General features: G+C 44.9%; 1 long non-coding RNA gene across 4 annotated transcripts in view; it reads right to left on the bottom strand.

Moving 5' to 3' along the window:
• LOC112424029 (uncharacterized) overlaps nt 1-9,663 on the bottom strand; it is a 46,446-nt gene extending 36,783 nt beyond the window's left edge. For 3 of the 4 annotated variants that reach the window (XR_003014676.2, XR_003014681.2, XR_003014682.2), the window contains exons 1-2: nt 9,367-9,663; nt 8,129-8,266 (exon numbers count right to left, since the gene is read on the bottom strand). This is a non-coding gene — a long non-coding RNA (uncharacterized lncRNA). Of the gene's footprint in view, nt 1-6,290; nt 6,895-8,128; nt 8,267-9,366 lie in introns of those variants that run through there. The other variant, XR_003014678.2, reaches the window with a different exon arrangement.
• Between the last annotated feature and the right edge of the window lie 4,135 nt (nt 9,664-13,798).

Genomic DNA, 13,798 nt, shown 5'->3' with positions numbered 1-13,798 from the left:
GCCTTAGAAAGTCAAGAAGAGACTGAATCAGATTCCGCACAAACCATGCCTATTTAAAATGCTCAAATATTTAGAATCCAAAATAATTCAGACTGGGCCTACAGAAACAAATTAGTGGAATTGAAGGTGATTTATTGAAACATTCTTTTTGTCTCTACGAAAGGCAAATAAATCTCAGGACCCTCAAATCACTAAGCCAAGGGAAAAGTGAAGCTGGGATCTGTGTCATGCAAACCCGCCTCCCATCTTATTCGTAAGTAAGATAGCTACAAAGATAAAAAAGCTACATACCTCCCTCACAATTTGCCCACAAGGAAATTCCTTGTGAGCCTCAAGCTCTTTATCCTGAAACCATTCTGTTGAATTTCACCCCAGCAATGTAAACTGGTAACTTATCTTCACCTCCCCGGACAGAAAGTCATCTGTCTGAGGTTCACCTGAGACAAATGCATATCTGATGGTTTCCTCTGTCCTGTTAAGTAAAAATGCAGATTCACTGAGCCAGACTAACTTGTGTTTTCAGTGAAAGTCTGTTCAAGGACTCAAAACAATGCAACCTTCTGTCTCTTTTGTCTAGCCTGGGTGGCCTGGAAACCACTACCCCACTCTTCAAATTGTCCCTCCTTTCTGGACCGAAGCAAAGCAACGTACATCTTACACATACACATATTGATTGACATCTCATGTCTTCCTGTCTCCCTAGAATGTACAGAAGCATGCTGCACCCCAACCACCGCGGGCACATGTTGCCAGGACCTCCTTGAGGGTGTGTCATAGACATGCCTTTCACCTTTCTAAATAAACTTTCTAAATTGATCGAGACCTGTCTCAGATTCCAGATATTTGGGGTTCACATCTTTAAAGCTCAGGTGCTGTTTTCCTTGTGAACTGGGCTTCATTCATTAAACACATATTCATTAACTGTTTACTAAGCACCAGGCCCTGTACTCGTTGCTGGAGCTCAACAGTCATCAAGAGATCACAGCTGCTGCCCCAGGAAGTTGTAATCTCTCCAAGGAGGTAAGTAGTATGTAAATAAATTCATAATAGTGATTTAAGCATAGTTAAGAAATTATTTCATTTTAATTAATCACCTCTTTAAAGGCCCTAGGCCAGGCACGGTGGCTCACACCTCTAATCCCAGCACTTTGGGAGGCTGAGGCGGGCGGATCACGAGGTCAGGAGATCGAGACCATCCTGGCTAACACAGTGAAACCCCGTCTCTACTAAAAATACAAAAAAATTAGCCGGGCGTGGTGGTCGGCCCCTGTAGTCCCAGCTACTTGGGAGGCTGAGGCAGGAGAATGGCATGAACCCAGGAGGTGGAACTTGCAGTGAGCTGAGATTGTGCCACTGCACTCCAGCCTGGGCGACGGAGTGAGACTCTGTCTCAAAAAAAATAATAATAATAATTAAAATAATAATAATAATAACTAAAATAAAGGCCCTAACTTCCGACAGTCACCGGAGATTAGAGCTTCAGCATATGAATTTTGGGGGAACACAGTTCAACCCATAACACTTCCTGATCCTAGTGTAGCAGGACGAGCCGCAGACAAAACTCCTCAGACACTGGATTAAAGAACAAGAGGTTTTTTATTCAGCCGGGAATGTCGGCAGACTCGCGTCTTAAGAACCGAGCTCCCCGAAAAAGAAACACTTAGCCTTTTTAAAGGCTTACAACTTTAAGGGGTCCACGTGAAAGGGTCGTGATAAATAGAGCAAGTGTGAGAAACGTGACTGGGGCCTACATGCATCAGCTAACAGAACAAAAAGTTTTACAATGCTTTTTTTCATACAGTGTCTGGAATTTACAGATAACACAAGTAGTTTAGGTCAGGGGTTGATATTATTATTACTACTTTTTTTTAACTCCTAGGGCCGGGTGGTGGTGCCAAGGTTGTCTGGTTGTTCATCTTACTTTTGTTTCTTTCTCTCTTTCCTCCTGTCTTGTGAACTAGGCAAGGTGGGGGGAGGAGGGCAGCAGGAGGAGTAGTGGTCTCCTTCCTTACTAGTACATAGTTTTCATCCTGAGAGGCGATGACTGGGATTCAGAGAGTCCATAGACTGCTGGTTGGGGGCGAGCGGTACCTTCTACCTGCACCTCCTCCCAGAGCTCAGTGGTGCAATGAGCAGGGCCCTATAGGAACTTTTAACGTTCTGCATTTCATTTCTGTTGTTTCCTAATGTTCGACAGAAATCAGAGACCTGAGCTTTAATCTTACTCTGACAGAGAGAGGTAAACATGGCACGCTACAAGAATTCATGACAAAGATATTACTTGTATTTGATGGGCCACAGAAGTTCTGCCTAAGAGGTGACATTGTTGATGGGCCTTGGAGAATGGGTAGCAGGTGGGTGTGAAGAAATTAGAGCATCAGAGGCAAGACAAAGGCGTGGATACAGGAGCACGGCTTGTGTATGGAGGTTATTGCTTGTGAATCCGTTGCACATGAGGCATTTGATATGTTATAACTTTGAATTTTCCCAGAACCTGTGTGAACTAAGCTAAATAGGAATTTACACCATTTATTCTTTTCAACAATGAGGATACGAAAGCTTAGAGAGGCTGAAAAGCTCTTAAGTGACAGTAAAAGGATTGAACACACCTGTCTGACTTCAGCGTTCTACCCACAAACAGGCACTTGTGTTTCCTATTGCTGCGCTAACAAGTGACGACAAACTTAAGAGGTTTAAAACAACACAAACACATGATCTCACAGTTCTTTAGGTCAGAAGTCTGGGTGGGCTTGATTGATTTTCCTGCTCTGGGTCTCACAAAGCCAAATCAAGGTGTTGACAGAGTGAAGCTCTGTCTTTAAAAAAAATAAAAAATTGATACAACAAAATGCATTTCATACCCACCAGGTTGACAAAAATGTTCAAGCTGGACAATAAGTGTGGGCAAGGATGTGAACCAATATGAACTTTCATCTGTTGCTGGTAGGAAATGTAAACGATGTAACACCTTTGAAAAACCATTTGCAAAGTCTGCAACAGTACAATGGGCTACTAAAGTTGACACTGTGACCCAGAAAGTCCACTCTAAGGATAGGACCAGCTACATTGTTTGTGGGGGCAGCTGTAAAATGAAGATGCAAAGTCCCTTATTAAAAAATTAAGATATTGGCCAGGCACAGTGGCTCACTCCTATAGTCCCAGCACTTTGAGAGGTTGAGGCAGGCAGATTACCTGAGGTCAGGAGTTTGAGACCAACCTAGCCAACATAGTGAAACCCTGTCTCTACTAAAAATATGAAAATTAGCTGGGTGTGGTGGTGGGCACCTGTAGTCCCAGCTACTCAGGAGGTTGAGGCAGGAGAATCACTTGAGCCCCGGAGGTGGAGGTTGCAGTGAGCCAAGATTGCACCACTGCACTCCAGCTTGCACGACAGAGCGAGACTCTAAAAAAAAAAAAAAAAAAAAAAAATTAAGATGTCAAGACAGAGACAGTAGGGTTCCAATAACAGAGACATAGGGTCCTTCTAAGCATGGGGGTCCTATATGTCTGTACAGGTTTCATAGCATCAGCTGGTCCTGCCTAGATTATTTACCTTAGAGAAACTCTTGGGTTGTGCACTCCAGAATCCATACAAGAATGTGCAGAGCAGGACTGTAGGCAATAACTAACAAGAGGAGACTCCAAATGTGAGTGACTAAATGGTGGTCTAGATGCACTGGAACACTAATCAGTGAAAAATGAATGAATTAGAGTTGCTCACAACCGCATGGGAGCATCTAAGGAGCACAACGCTGACCCAAAGAAGAAGAGTCCCCAAAGAATACATACAACAAAGACTCCATATAAAGTTTAAACAACAACAACAACAACAACAGCCTGTAATCCCAGCTACTTGGGAGGCTGAGGCAGGAGAATCACTTGAACCTGGGAGGCGGAGGTTTCAGTGAGCCAAGATTGTGCCATTGCACTCCAGCCTGGGCAATAAGAGCGAGACTCCATCTCAAACAAACAAACAAACAAACAAACAACCCTGCAAAGCTGAACGACGTATTATTTAGAGAAACAAAAATACATAGTAAAACTGTTAAGAAAACAAGAGAACGATGAATGCGAAACCAAGGACGGTGATTTCTCTGCAGGAACAAAGGGGCTGGGATGGTCTTCAGGGTTATAGGTGTGCCCTTTTGACAAACAGATCCTTGTGCATTTGGTTTTTGTTAAATTACTGTTTTTCATACATTATATATTGCTTTATAAATATTAGTTTTTATTTATTAAATATTTAATAAACTTAAAAGTAATGCAAGTTGGCCCTGTTTTGTGGGGGGAAATGAACAGTTAAATTATGGTAGGAAATTTCCAGATCTTTCTGAGTTTTTAAGGCTTTTGGATGTCCAGTTGACCCTTGAACAATGCAGGAGTTAGGGGTACCAACAACCTTGCATTAGAAAATCCATATATAACTTTTTTTTTTTTTTTTTTTTTTTTTTTTGAGACAAGGTTTTACTCTGTTGCCCAGGCTTTAGCGCAGTGGTGCAATTTTTGTTCACTTCAACCTCCACCTCCCAGGCTCAAGCCACCTCAGTCTCCCAAGTAGCTGGGACCACAGGCATGTGCCACCATGCCTGGTTAATTTTTGTATTTTTTTGTAGAGTTGTGGTTTCACCATGTTCCCCAGGCTTGAACTCCTGAGCTCAAGCAATCCATTTGCCTTGGCCTCTCGAAGTGTTAGGATTACAGGTGTGAACCACCACATCTGGCTCATATATAACTTATGACTTCCCACTATTAATAGCCTGCTGCTGACTGGAATCCTTACTGGTAAGAGCTCAACACATATTTTGCATGTTATATGCACTTTGTGCTGTATTCTTACAAGAAAGTAAGCTAGAGAAAAGAAAATGTTATGAAGAAAATCACAAGGAAGATAAAATATATTAACTATTTATTAAGTGGAAGTGGCTCATGATAAAGATCTTCACCCTGTCATCTTCACATTGAGTAGGCTGAGGAGGAGGAAGAGGAAGAGGAGGGGTTGGCTTTGCTCTCTCAGGGGTGGCAGAGGAGGAAGAAAATCCACATATAAGTGGATTCCCACAGCCAAACCTGTGTTGTTCTAAGGGAGGAGACCACCCCTCATATTATCTTATACCCAATTTCTGCCTCCAAAGAAAGAAGAAGTAAAAACTAAAAGGCAGAAATGAAATCCACAAGCAGACAGGCTGGGGCCACAGCCTGGGCCTGGTAGTTAAAGATGGACCCCTGACCTAATCGGTTATTTGCATAAGAAAAGCACTATGAAGATCCCTGTCCTGTTCTGTTCCGTTCTAATTACCTGTGCATGCAGTCCCCAGTCACGTACCCCAGCTTGCTCAATCGATCACGACTCTCTCACACAGACCCCCTTAGAGTTGTGAGCCCTTAAAAGGGACAGGAATTGCTCACTCGGGGAGCTCGGTTGTTGGAGACGTGAGTCTTGCTGAATCTCCCGGCCGAATAAAGCCCTTCCTTCTTTAACTGGGTGTCTGAGGGGTTTTGTCTGTGGCTTGTCCTGTTACAGTTCAAGGGTCAACTGTATTTTCTTTTTATTATGTAATGGGGGCAATTTGCACACATCTACTAAGAAGTGCAAAGAAAATGTTTTTCTTTATTTTCTGTAATGATATAATCTTCCTCATCCTCCCTCACCTGACTGAGTGGTGACGGACAGTGGAGGTAGGCGCACAGTCAAGCCTTTTAATCAGTCCCTCTGTGTCTATAGGTTTTGATATGGTTTGGCTGTGTCACCACCCAAATCTCATTTTGAATTGCAGTTCCCATAATCCCCACGTGTCGTGGGAGGGACCAGGTGGAGATAATTGGATCATGGGGTGGTTTCCCCTGTCCTGTTCTCCTGAGAATGAGTTTGTTCTCACAAGATCTGATGTTTGCATATGCAGCTTCCCTCTTTGCTGGGCACTCATTCTTCTCTCTCCTGCTGCCATGTGAAAAAGGATCTGTTTCCTTTTCCTTCTGCCATGACTGTAAGTTTCCTGAGGCCTCCCCAGCCCTGCAGAGCTGTGAGTCAATTAAACCTCTTTCCTTTATAAATTATCCAGTCTCAGTTCTTTATAGTACCGTGAGAATGGACTAATACAGGTTTAAACAGTCATTTTAGGAAAATGTTCCATCTCCTTTATCTTCCTCTCTGGGTGCAGGGACCCAGGTGTGCAACATGGTGGCCACAGAGGAAGAGGACTCTCATCTAGACCCTCTGACTGGCCTCTGGAGCTTCCTGGTGTCCATGGGGGCTACTGCTCTGGGCTGGCCCCAGTGCCTTTGGTCAGTGTCCATGAGGTAAACATGAGAAACTTCTTTCTGGTTGGCTCTTGGCTACAACAGGCCCTGGTGGTTTTCCCCTGCTAATGCAACCCCACAAGATCCTAGGAGTTCTAGAAATTGTTCTGAGTTTAGTTGCATTTCTGTCAAATCTCTGAGGCCTCTTCAGGAGGGACATGTTTTTCTCTGGCCATGACAGCTCCCAGGCCGGGTCCGCTGCTCTCAGTGCAGTGGCCTTCCTCTCCATTCTGGGGTGAGAAAGAACTTTCCTTCATGTCACACAGGAGTTGAGGGAAACTTGGGCCAGGTTCCCAGAACTCTCTGTGTCTAACAGGTGCCCCTGTCCCTTTCCCTTGGCTGCAGCTGCAGCTGTCCCTACCAGGTTGACAAGAATTGCATGTGGGGTTCTGGACAGGAATATAATAAGTATTAAACAGGGTGCTCTTTGGTGCACTTCCTTCTTGCTGAAAATTATACGGCACTAGATCCTGACTATTTGCATCCCCCATTGTTTCTATAGATAGAATCTCTGACATTAGAATCATAACGCTTTGGCTTAAGGATCACTTACGATATTTTTCAGACCCAGAATTCCAGCAACCGGTTTGACAACTCCTACAGAGAAACAGGATCCACATAAGGATACAGCTTCTTCATCTCCCTGTCCCATGACTTCACCCTGCATTCTTCAACCAATCAATGATCCCCACACTTCACCCTACTCCAAAACCCCCAAGAGCCCTAGGCCCACACTTCTTGGGGAGATGAATGTGAGGTTTCCTCCCATCTCCTCATTCAGCGAACCTGAGATTACACCTGTCTCTGCTGCAACCTGGAGTCTCAGAGTATTGACTTACTGGGTGCATCAGGCAACAAACCTATTGTAGTTCTACAGTTGCCCATGTTGCCTGGAGCCAGCCTGCACAGGAGGCTTCCCCACATGGAGCCCTCTGTTTTTGGCTTTCCCCCTCTTTTTAATGTGATGCTGTACCCCTTCTGGATAGACACCGGAAAGGGAGTCGTCATCCCAAATGTGTCCAACCCTTATCTCCTGAAGTGGTGTAGGAAACACTGCCTCAAAATATGGCACCTTGGAAATTGAAAAAGCAGAAGCAGGAAGGCTATCTCACCTTTTTCTTTTCTTTCTTTCTCTCTCCCCTTCCTTCCCTCCTTCCTTCTTTCCTTCCTCCCTTCCCTTCCTCCCTTCCCTCCCTCCCTCCTTCCCTCCTTCCTTCCTTCCTTCCTTCCTTCCTTCCTTCCTTCCTTCCTTCCTTCCTTCCTTCCTTCCTTCCTTCCCTCCCTCCCTCCTTCCTTCTTTCTTTCTTTCCTTTCTTTCTTTCTTTTTTTTATTTTCAATATTGTCCAGGTTTGTTGTCCAGGCTGGAGTGCAATGGTGCAATCATGGCTCATTGCAACCTCCGCCTCCCAGGCTCAAGCGATTCTCCTGCCTCAGCCTCCCAAATAGCTGGGATTACAGGCATCCACCACCATGTGCAGCTAATTTTTTGTATTTTTAGTAGAGACGGGGTTTCACCATGTTGGCCAGGCTGGCCTTGAACTCCTGGCCTCAAGTGATCCGCCTGCCTCGGCCTCCTGAAGTGCTGGGATTATTGGTGTGAGCCACCGCACCCGGCCTACCTCACCTTTTTCTTGCCTTTTTTCTCTGAAGCAAGTCATAAAGCCTCATAAAACCCAGGAAGGTCACTCTCTGACCTTGTCCTCCTCCCCTGAAAATCCTCATGTGACAGGTGTCCTGCCCTATGCCCAGAGGGAAGGAATGTCATGCACAAAGGCTAAGAGGAATGTGAATAAACAGGATTTGTTAAATTCCCACCACCAAGTTCATTACCTCAAGATAATCCCCATTCTCCAAGTATGCTTCTGCATGACTGTCCTCGAAAATCCACAGATGACTGTCCATGAAAATCCACAGATCTCTTGTTCCTTTGGGTCTTCATTTTCTGAAAGCTCCCGTGTCACATAACACCTATATTAAATAAATCCATATGCACTCTCTTGTTAATCTGATTTTTGTTATTTGAGTCTTAGCCATGAGCCTAGCATTGGATGAGAAAAGATACTACTTTTTTCCCCTATGCTTTCCAGTCCCTGCCTCATCCTCTGGGGGCAGAAAGGGTGGGCCCACCATCTCTTACCTGGTAGTCACTTCTCCTTCCCCATTTCCTCCTTCTCTGTCCTGCCTTTCCACAGGCCACAATGGCAGTAGAAAAGCAGGGAGATAAAGTGCCTCAGAGGAAGGGAATATCTAGAAGGTTTAGATTCCTTACATTATTATTTTTTTGTTGCTGTTTTTTAGGCGGAATTTTACTCTTGTTGCCCAGGGTGGAGTGTACTGGTGCGATCTTGACTCACTGCAACCTCCAACTCCTGGGTTCAAGAGATTCTCCTGTCTCAGCCTCCCGAGTGGCTGGGATTACAGGTGCGTGCCACCACGCCCAGCTAATTTTTGTCTTTTTAGTAGAGATGGGGTTTCACCATGTTGGCCAGGCTGGTCACGAATTCCTGACCTGAGGTGATCCACCCGCCTCAGGCTCTCAAAGTGCTGGGATTACAGGAGTGAGCCATCACGTCCAGCCAATTTTTTTTAAAAAAGTAAAGAAATACAGGTGAGGTGATGACACCACCCATCATGCCCAGACCTCACCCATGCTGGTTCTGTTGTTTCCTTATACTAATTTTTGAACATTTAAGGATTTTAAGAGCTAATTTGTCCAAGGACACTTCTGCCTTACTTTCTTGCAAGTAAGCCCATTTCAAGATGCTAATAAGAAAGTAAGTTTATTCCCAGAAAGTCAGTCAAATTAAGGGAGGAGAACACCCCTCATATTGTCTTATGCCCAATTTCTGCCTCCAAAGAAAGAAGAAGTAAAAACTAAAAGGCAGAAATGAAATCCACAAGCAGACAGCTCAGCACCACACCTGGGCCTGGTAGTTAAAGACCGACCCATGACCTAATCAGTTATGTTATCTATAGATCACAGACATTATATAGAAAAGCACTGTGAAAATCCCTGTCCTGTTCTGTTCTGTTCTAATTACTGGTGCATGCAGCTCCCAGTCACGTACCCGCTGCTTGCTCAGTTGAACACGACCCTCTCACATGGACCCCCTTAGAGCTGTGAGCCCTTAAAAGGGACACGAATTGCTCACTCGGGGAGCTCGGTTGTTGGAGATGTGAGTCTTGCCGAAGCTCCCAGCTGAATAAAGTCCTTCCTTCTTTAACTGGGTGTCTGAGGGGTTTTGTCTGCGGCTTGTCCTGCTACAAAATGTGGAAAGTGGGACAATCGCTCCCTTGTGAAACAACGGCAGCACTTCAGCCTTCCTGGGTATGGTCTTTGATCTTTCTGCTTGGCCGTGTGGGGAATAAAGTTGTAATGGCCGAGAGCTCAGAACTTAGACTTGTAAATGAGGAGCTTTCTCCCTTGCATGGTAAGCAGGCAAACAATTTGACCTTCGCTTGACACTGAGAAGCCAAAACACATTCCAGACAATTCAAGAGTCAAGTGTAAAAAAATTAACGTGTAAAACACTAGATAAATAGAATTAGGTATTTGTATATTTATAATATCTGAAGGGGTAAAGACTTAGTTAGTAAACTTAGAAGTAGTAGAAGTCATAAAAAAAAATGGGCCAATTTATCTGCATGGAATTAATTTTTAAATGAATTTGCTTTATCCTAACTGGCTGTTAGTGAAATTGGTCACAGGCAAATTGGCTTTTAAATAAATTGGTTTGAGAGAAACTGGCCAGCACTTCCTCGGGAGTGGTTGTGGGAACAGAGCCAAGAAAGAAATATGTGGGGCCGGGCGCAGTGGCTCATGCCTGTAATCCCAGCACTTTGGGGGGTCGAGGCGGGTGGATCACCTGAGGTTGGGAGTTCGAGACCAGCCTGACCAACATGGAGAAACCCTGTCTCTACTAAAAATATAAAATTAGCTGGGTGTGGTGGCACAAGCATGTAATCCCAGCTACTTAGGGGGCTGAGGCAGGAGAATCGCTTGAACCTGAGAGGCAGAAGTTGCAGTGAGCCGAGATCGTGCCATTACACTCCAGCCTGGGCAACAAGAGCGAAACTCTGTCAAAAAAAAAAAAAGAAAGAAAGAAAGAAGAAAGGAAGGAAGGAAGGAAGGAAGGAATATGTGAATAATGACTAACTTTGTTAGAGGCAAAGACAGGATTGTGACTGACTAGATATAGCAGGCAGACAGGATGGAAAAGTCAAGAATGAATGGGAGGTTTATGAGCCCAGGTAGCTGGGAGGGTAGTGGAACTAATTAACCCAAGTAGGAAACAAAGCTGGAGGAGCATGCTTGGTCCTCAGAGTTGATATCACTATAGGTCACCTGTTCTCTAACTTTTACCTGCATCAGAATTACCTGGAGAGTTTGTTAAAATGCATATAGCCAGACGCATCCGTAGAGTTGCTGGTTCAGTTGGTCTGGGTTGGGGCTTGAATTTGCATTTCTAAAGAGGTTTCAGGTGGCACTGATGCTACTGACCCTGGATCTCACTTTGAGAATCATCATCTGGTTTGGGGATGAAGGTGGTGGGGATAGTGCCCAGCAGAGAGTTGTTACTGTGGGCCTGGAGCCCTGGAGAGAGATCAGGGCCAGATATAAGGGTGACTGCTACCACTTCCTGTAAAGTTTCCCCTTGGTGTGCCAGTAATGAGCTGATGGGCCCAAATATTGATTACGCAGTAGGGTGGGGGCTGGGCAGGGGCTGGAGAGGCCAAAGCCCCCAGACTAATTGTCTTTGACCTGAGCAGCCGCTTCCATTTATCCCAGAATGCATACTGGCATTATCATTTTTCTAATGGAAGCAGTAATATGAAAAACTAAAATGTTGAAAAGCACTGATTGAGCACTTTGTGGCAGGCTCAAGTGATATTCCTATTAGCAAGATCCAATTATTATCCAGATTTAAGAGAAGCGAAAAATGGAGGTTTAGAGAGGTTAAGCCACTCGTTCATTGTCACATGGCTAGTAATTGGCAGATCCGGGATTAAAACTCTGTCTGGCCCATTTCCAGACCTTGAGCTTCTAATCATTGTGCCTCTTAAGGGATTTGAACATTACCTGCATAGAGGTGAGATTTAAAACAATGAGATTGGAAGAGACTATCAAGCAAGAGGGCATAGAGAGAAATGTCCAAGTACAGTACCTTGGGGAACATTTAATCTAGGGGATGAGGGGAAGAAATTGTGTCCCAGAGGATGTTACAGAAATGAAAGGAGAAGAAATCATGAAGAAAAAAAAAATAATTTCATTAGTATTATATGCCTTGCAGCTGTTAAGAAAGAAAAACAAGCAAAAAGGGTTACTAAATGTTGAGACTAAGATTACTGTTCTTGAAAGGAACTGCTTCATCAGAGAGGTAAGGATGAAAAGTGAATGTTCAGTGACCTATTGGTACTTAGCAAACAACCCCAGACATAGCATCTTAAAATAGTAGTGTCATCTGCTGGGTGCAGTGGCTCATGCCTGTAATCTCTGCACTTTGGGAGGCTCAGGTGGGAGGATCACAAGGTCAGGGGTTTGAGACCAGCCTGGCCAACATAGTGAAACCCTGTCTCTACTAAAAATACAAAAATTAGCCAAGCATGGTGACTTGCGCCTGTAGTCCCAGCTACTCGGGAGGCTGAGACAGGAGAACTGCTTGAACCTGGGAGGTGGAGGTTGTGGTGAGCCGAGATCGTGCCACTGAACTCCAGCCTGGGTGACAGAGCGGGACTCCGTCTCATAAAAAAAAAGAAAAAAGAAAAAAAGTAGTAGCATAATTTATTGCTTCTCACATTTCTAAGCATTGACTAGGCTCTAGGCTTAGTTGGGTGGTCCTTCAGCTCCAAATGGTGTTGGTTGGGCCACTGGGAGGCTGCAGTCATCTGGAGGCTTGATTGTGCAGAAACATCCCAAATAGCTCATTCACCTGACTGGCTGTCAGTGCTGGCTGTTGGCTGAGAACCCAGCTGGAGCTGTTGCCCAGAGAGCCTCAGTTATCCCCTGCACACAGTTTATGCATGAGGTCGAGTTTCTCACAGCATGGCGGTGGGATTCCAGGAAGATCTGTTCCAAGTGCATAAAAGTCAAAGCAATGATCTCTTAAGTCTTCTCTGATGTTACATAGTATTGTTTCAACCACACTCTGTTAGTAAAAGGAAGCCACAAGGTCAACCCAGTGGAGGACTAGACTGCACTTCTCAATGGGAGGAGCCAAAAACTTGAGGCTATTTAAAATTCATCACAGGATAGATGATAATAATGTGGATATAGCTAATATAGATTATTTTCCTTTCAAGAAATATTATACAGGCCGTATGCAGTGGCTCACCAGCACTTTGGGAGGCCAAGGCAGGTGGATCACTTAAGGTCAGGAGTTAAGAGATCAGCCTGGCCAACATGCTGAAATCCCATCTCTACTAAAAATACAAAAATTTAGCTGGGCGTGGTGGTGTACACCTATAGTCCCAGCCACTCCAGAGGCTAGACAGGAGAATAGCTTGAACCTGGGGGTGGAGGTTGCAGAGAGCCGAGATCGCGCCTCTGCACTCCAACCTGGGAGATTCTGTCGGGGGAAAAAAAAAAAAAAAGAACTATTATAACAAAGGGAAAAGGAGAACAATGGATGTTTGAGAGCACAGTTTTGGGGAAGGATTGTTTTAGGTATATAAGGTGAATTAGCTGCATACGGCTATATAACAGTATAGGTAACATCCCGTTGTGTCCGGAATTGGTGGGTTCATGGTCTCACTGACCTCAAGAATGAAGCCGCGGACCCTCGCAGTGAGTGTTACAGTTCTTAAAGATGGTGTGTCCGGAGTTTGTTCCTTCAGACGTTCAGATGTGTCTGGAGCATCTTCCTTCTGGGGGGTTCGTGGTCTCGCTGTCAGGAGTGAAGCTGCAGACCTTCGTGGTGAGCGTTACAGCTCTTAAAGGTAGCGCGTCTGGAGTTGTTCCTTCTTCCTGGTGGGTTCGTGGTCTGGCTGGCTTCAGAAGTGAAGCTGCAGACCTTCGCAGTGAGAGTTACAGCTCATAAAGGCAGTCTGGACCCAAAGAGTGAGCAGCGGCAAGATTTATTGCAAAGAGGGAAAGAACAAAGCCTCCATATTCTGGAAGGGAACCCCAACGGGTTACTCTTCCCTGGCTCCGGCAGCTTGCTTTCATTCCCTTATCAGGCCCCACCCACATCCTACTGATTGGTCCATTTTACACAGAGCTGATTGGTCTATTTTATAGAGAGCTAGACACAGAGTGGTGATTGGTGCATTTACAATCCTTGGGCTAGACATAGTCACAGAGTGCTAGTCCTCCAAATCCCCACTAGGTTAGCTAGATACAGAGTACCAATTGAGTGTACTCACAAACCTTGAGCTAGACACAGAGTACTGATTGGTGTATTTACAAACCCTGAGCTAGACACAGAGTGCTGATTGGTGCACATAGGATCCTCCGGCTAGATATAAAAGTTCTCCAGTCGCCATCCAGTTCAGGAGCCCAGC

Source organism: Macaca nemestrina, chromosome 3 (genome assembly GCF_043159975.1).
Source record: "Macaca nemestrina isolate mMacNem1 chromosome 3, mMacNem.hap1, whole genome shotgun sequence".
Taxonomy (NCBI): domain Eukaryota; kingdom Metazoa; phylum Chordata; class Mammalia; order Primates; family Cercopithecidae; genus Macaca; species Macaca nemestrina.
Note: the sequence above shows the minus strand (reverse complement) of the source record. Positions and strands in the feature narration are given on the sequence as shown.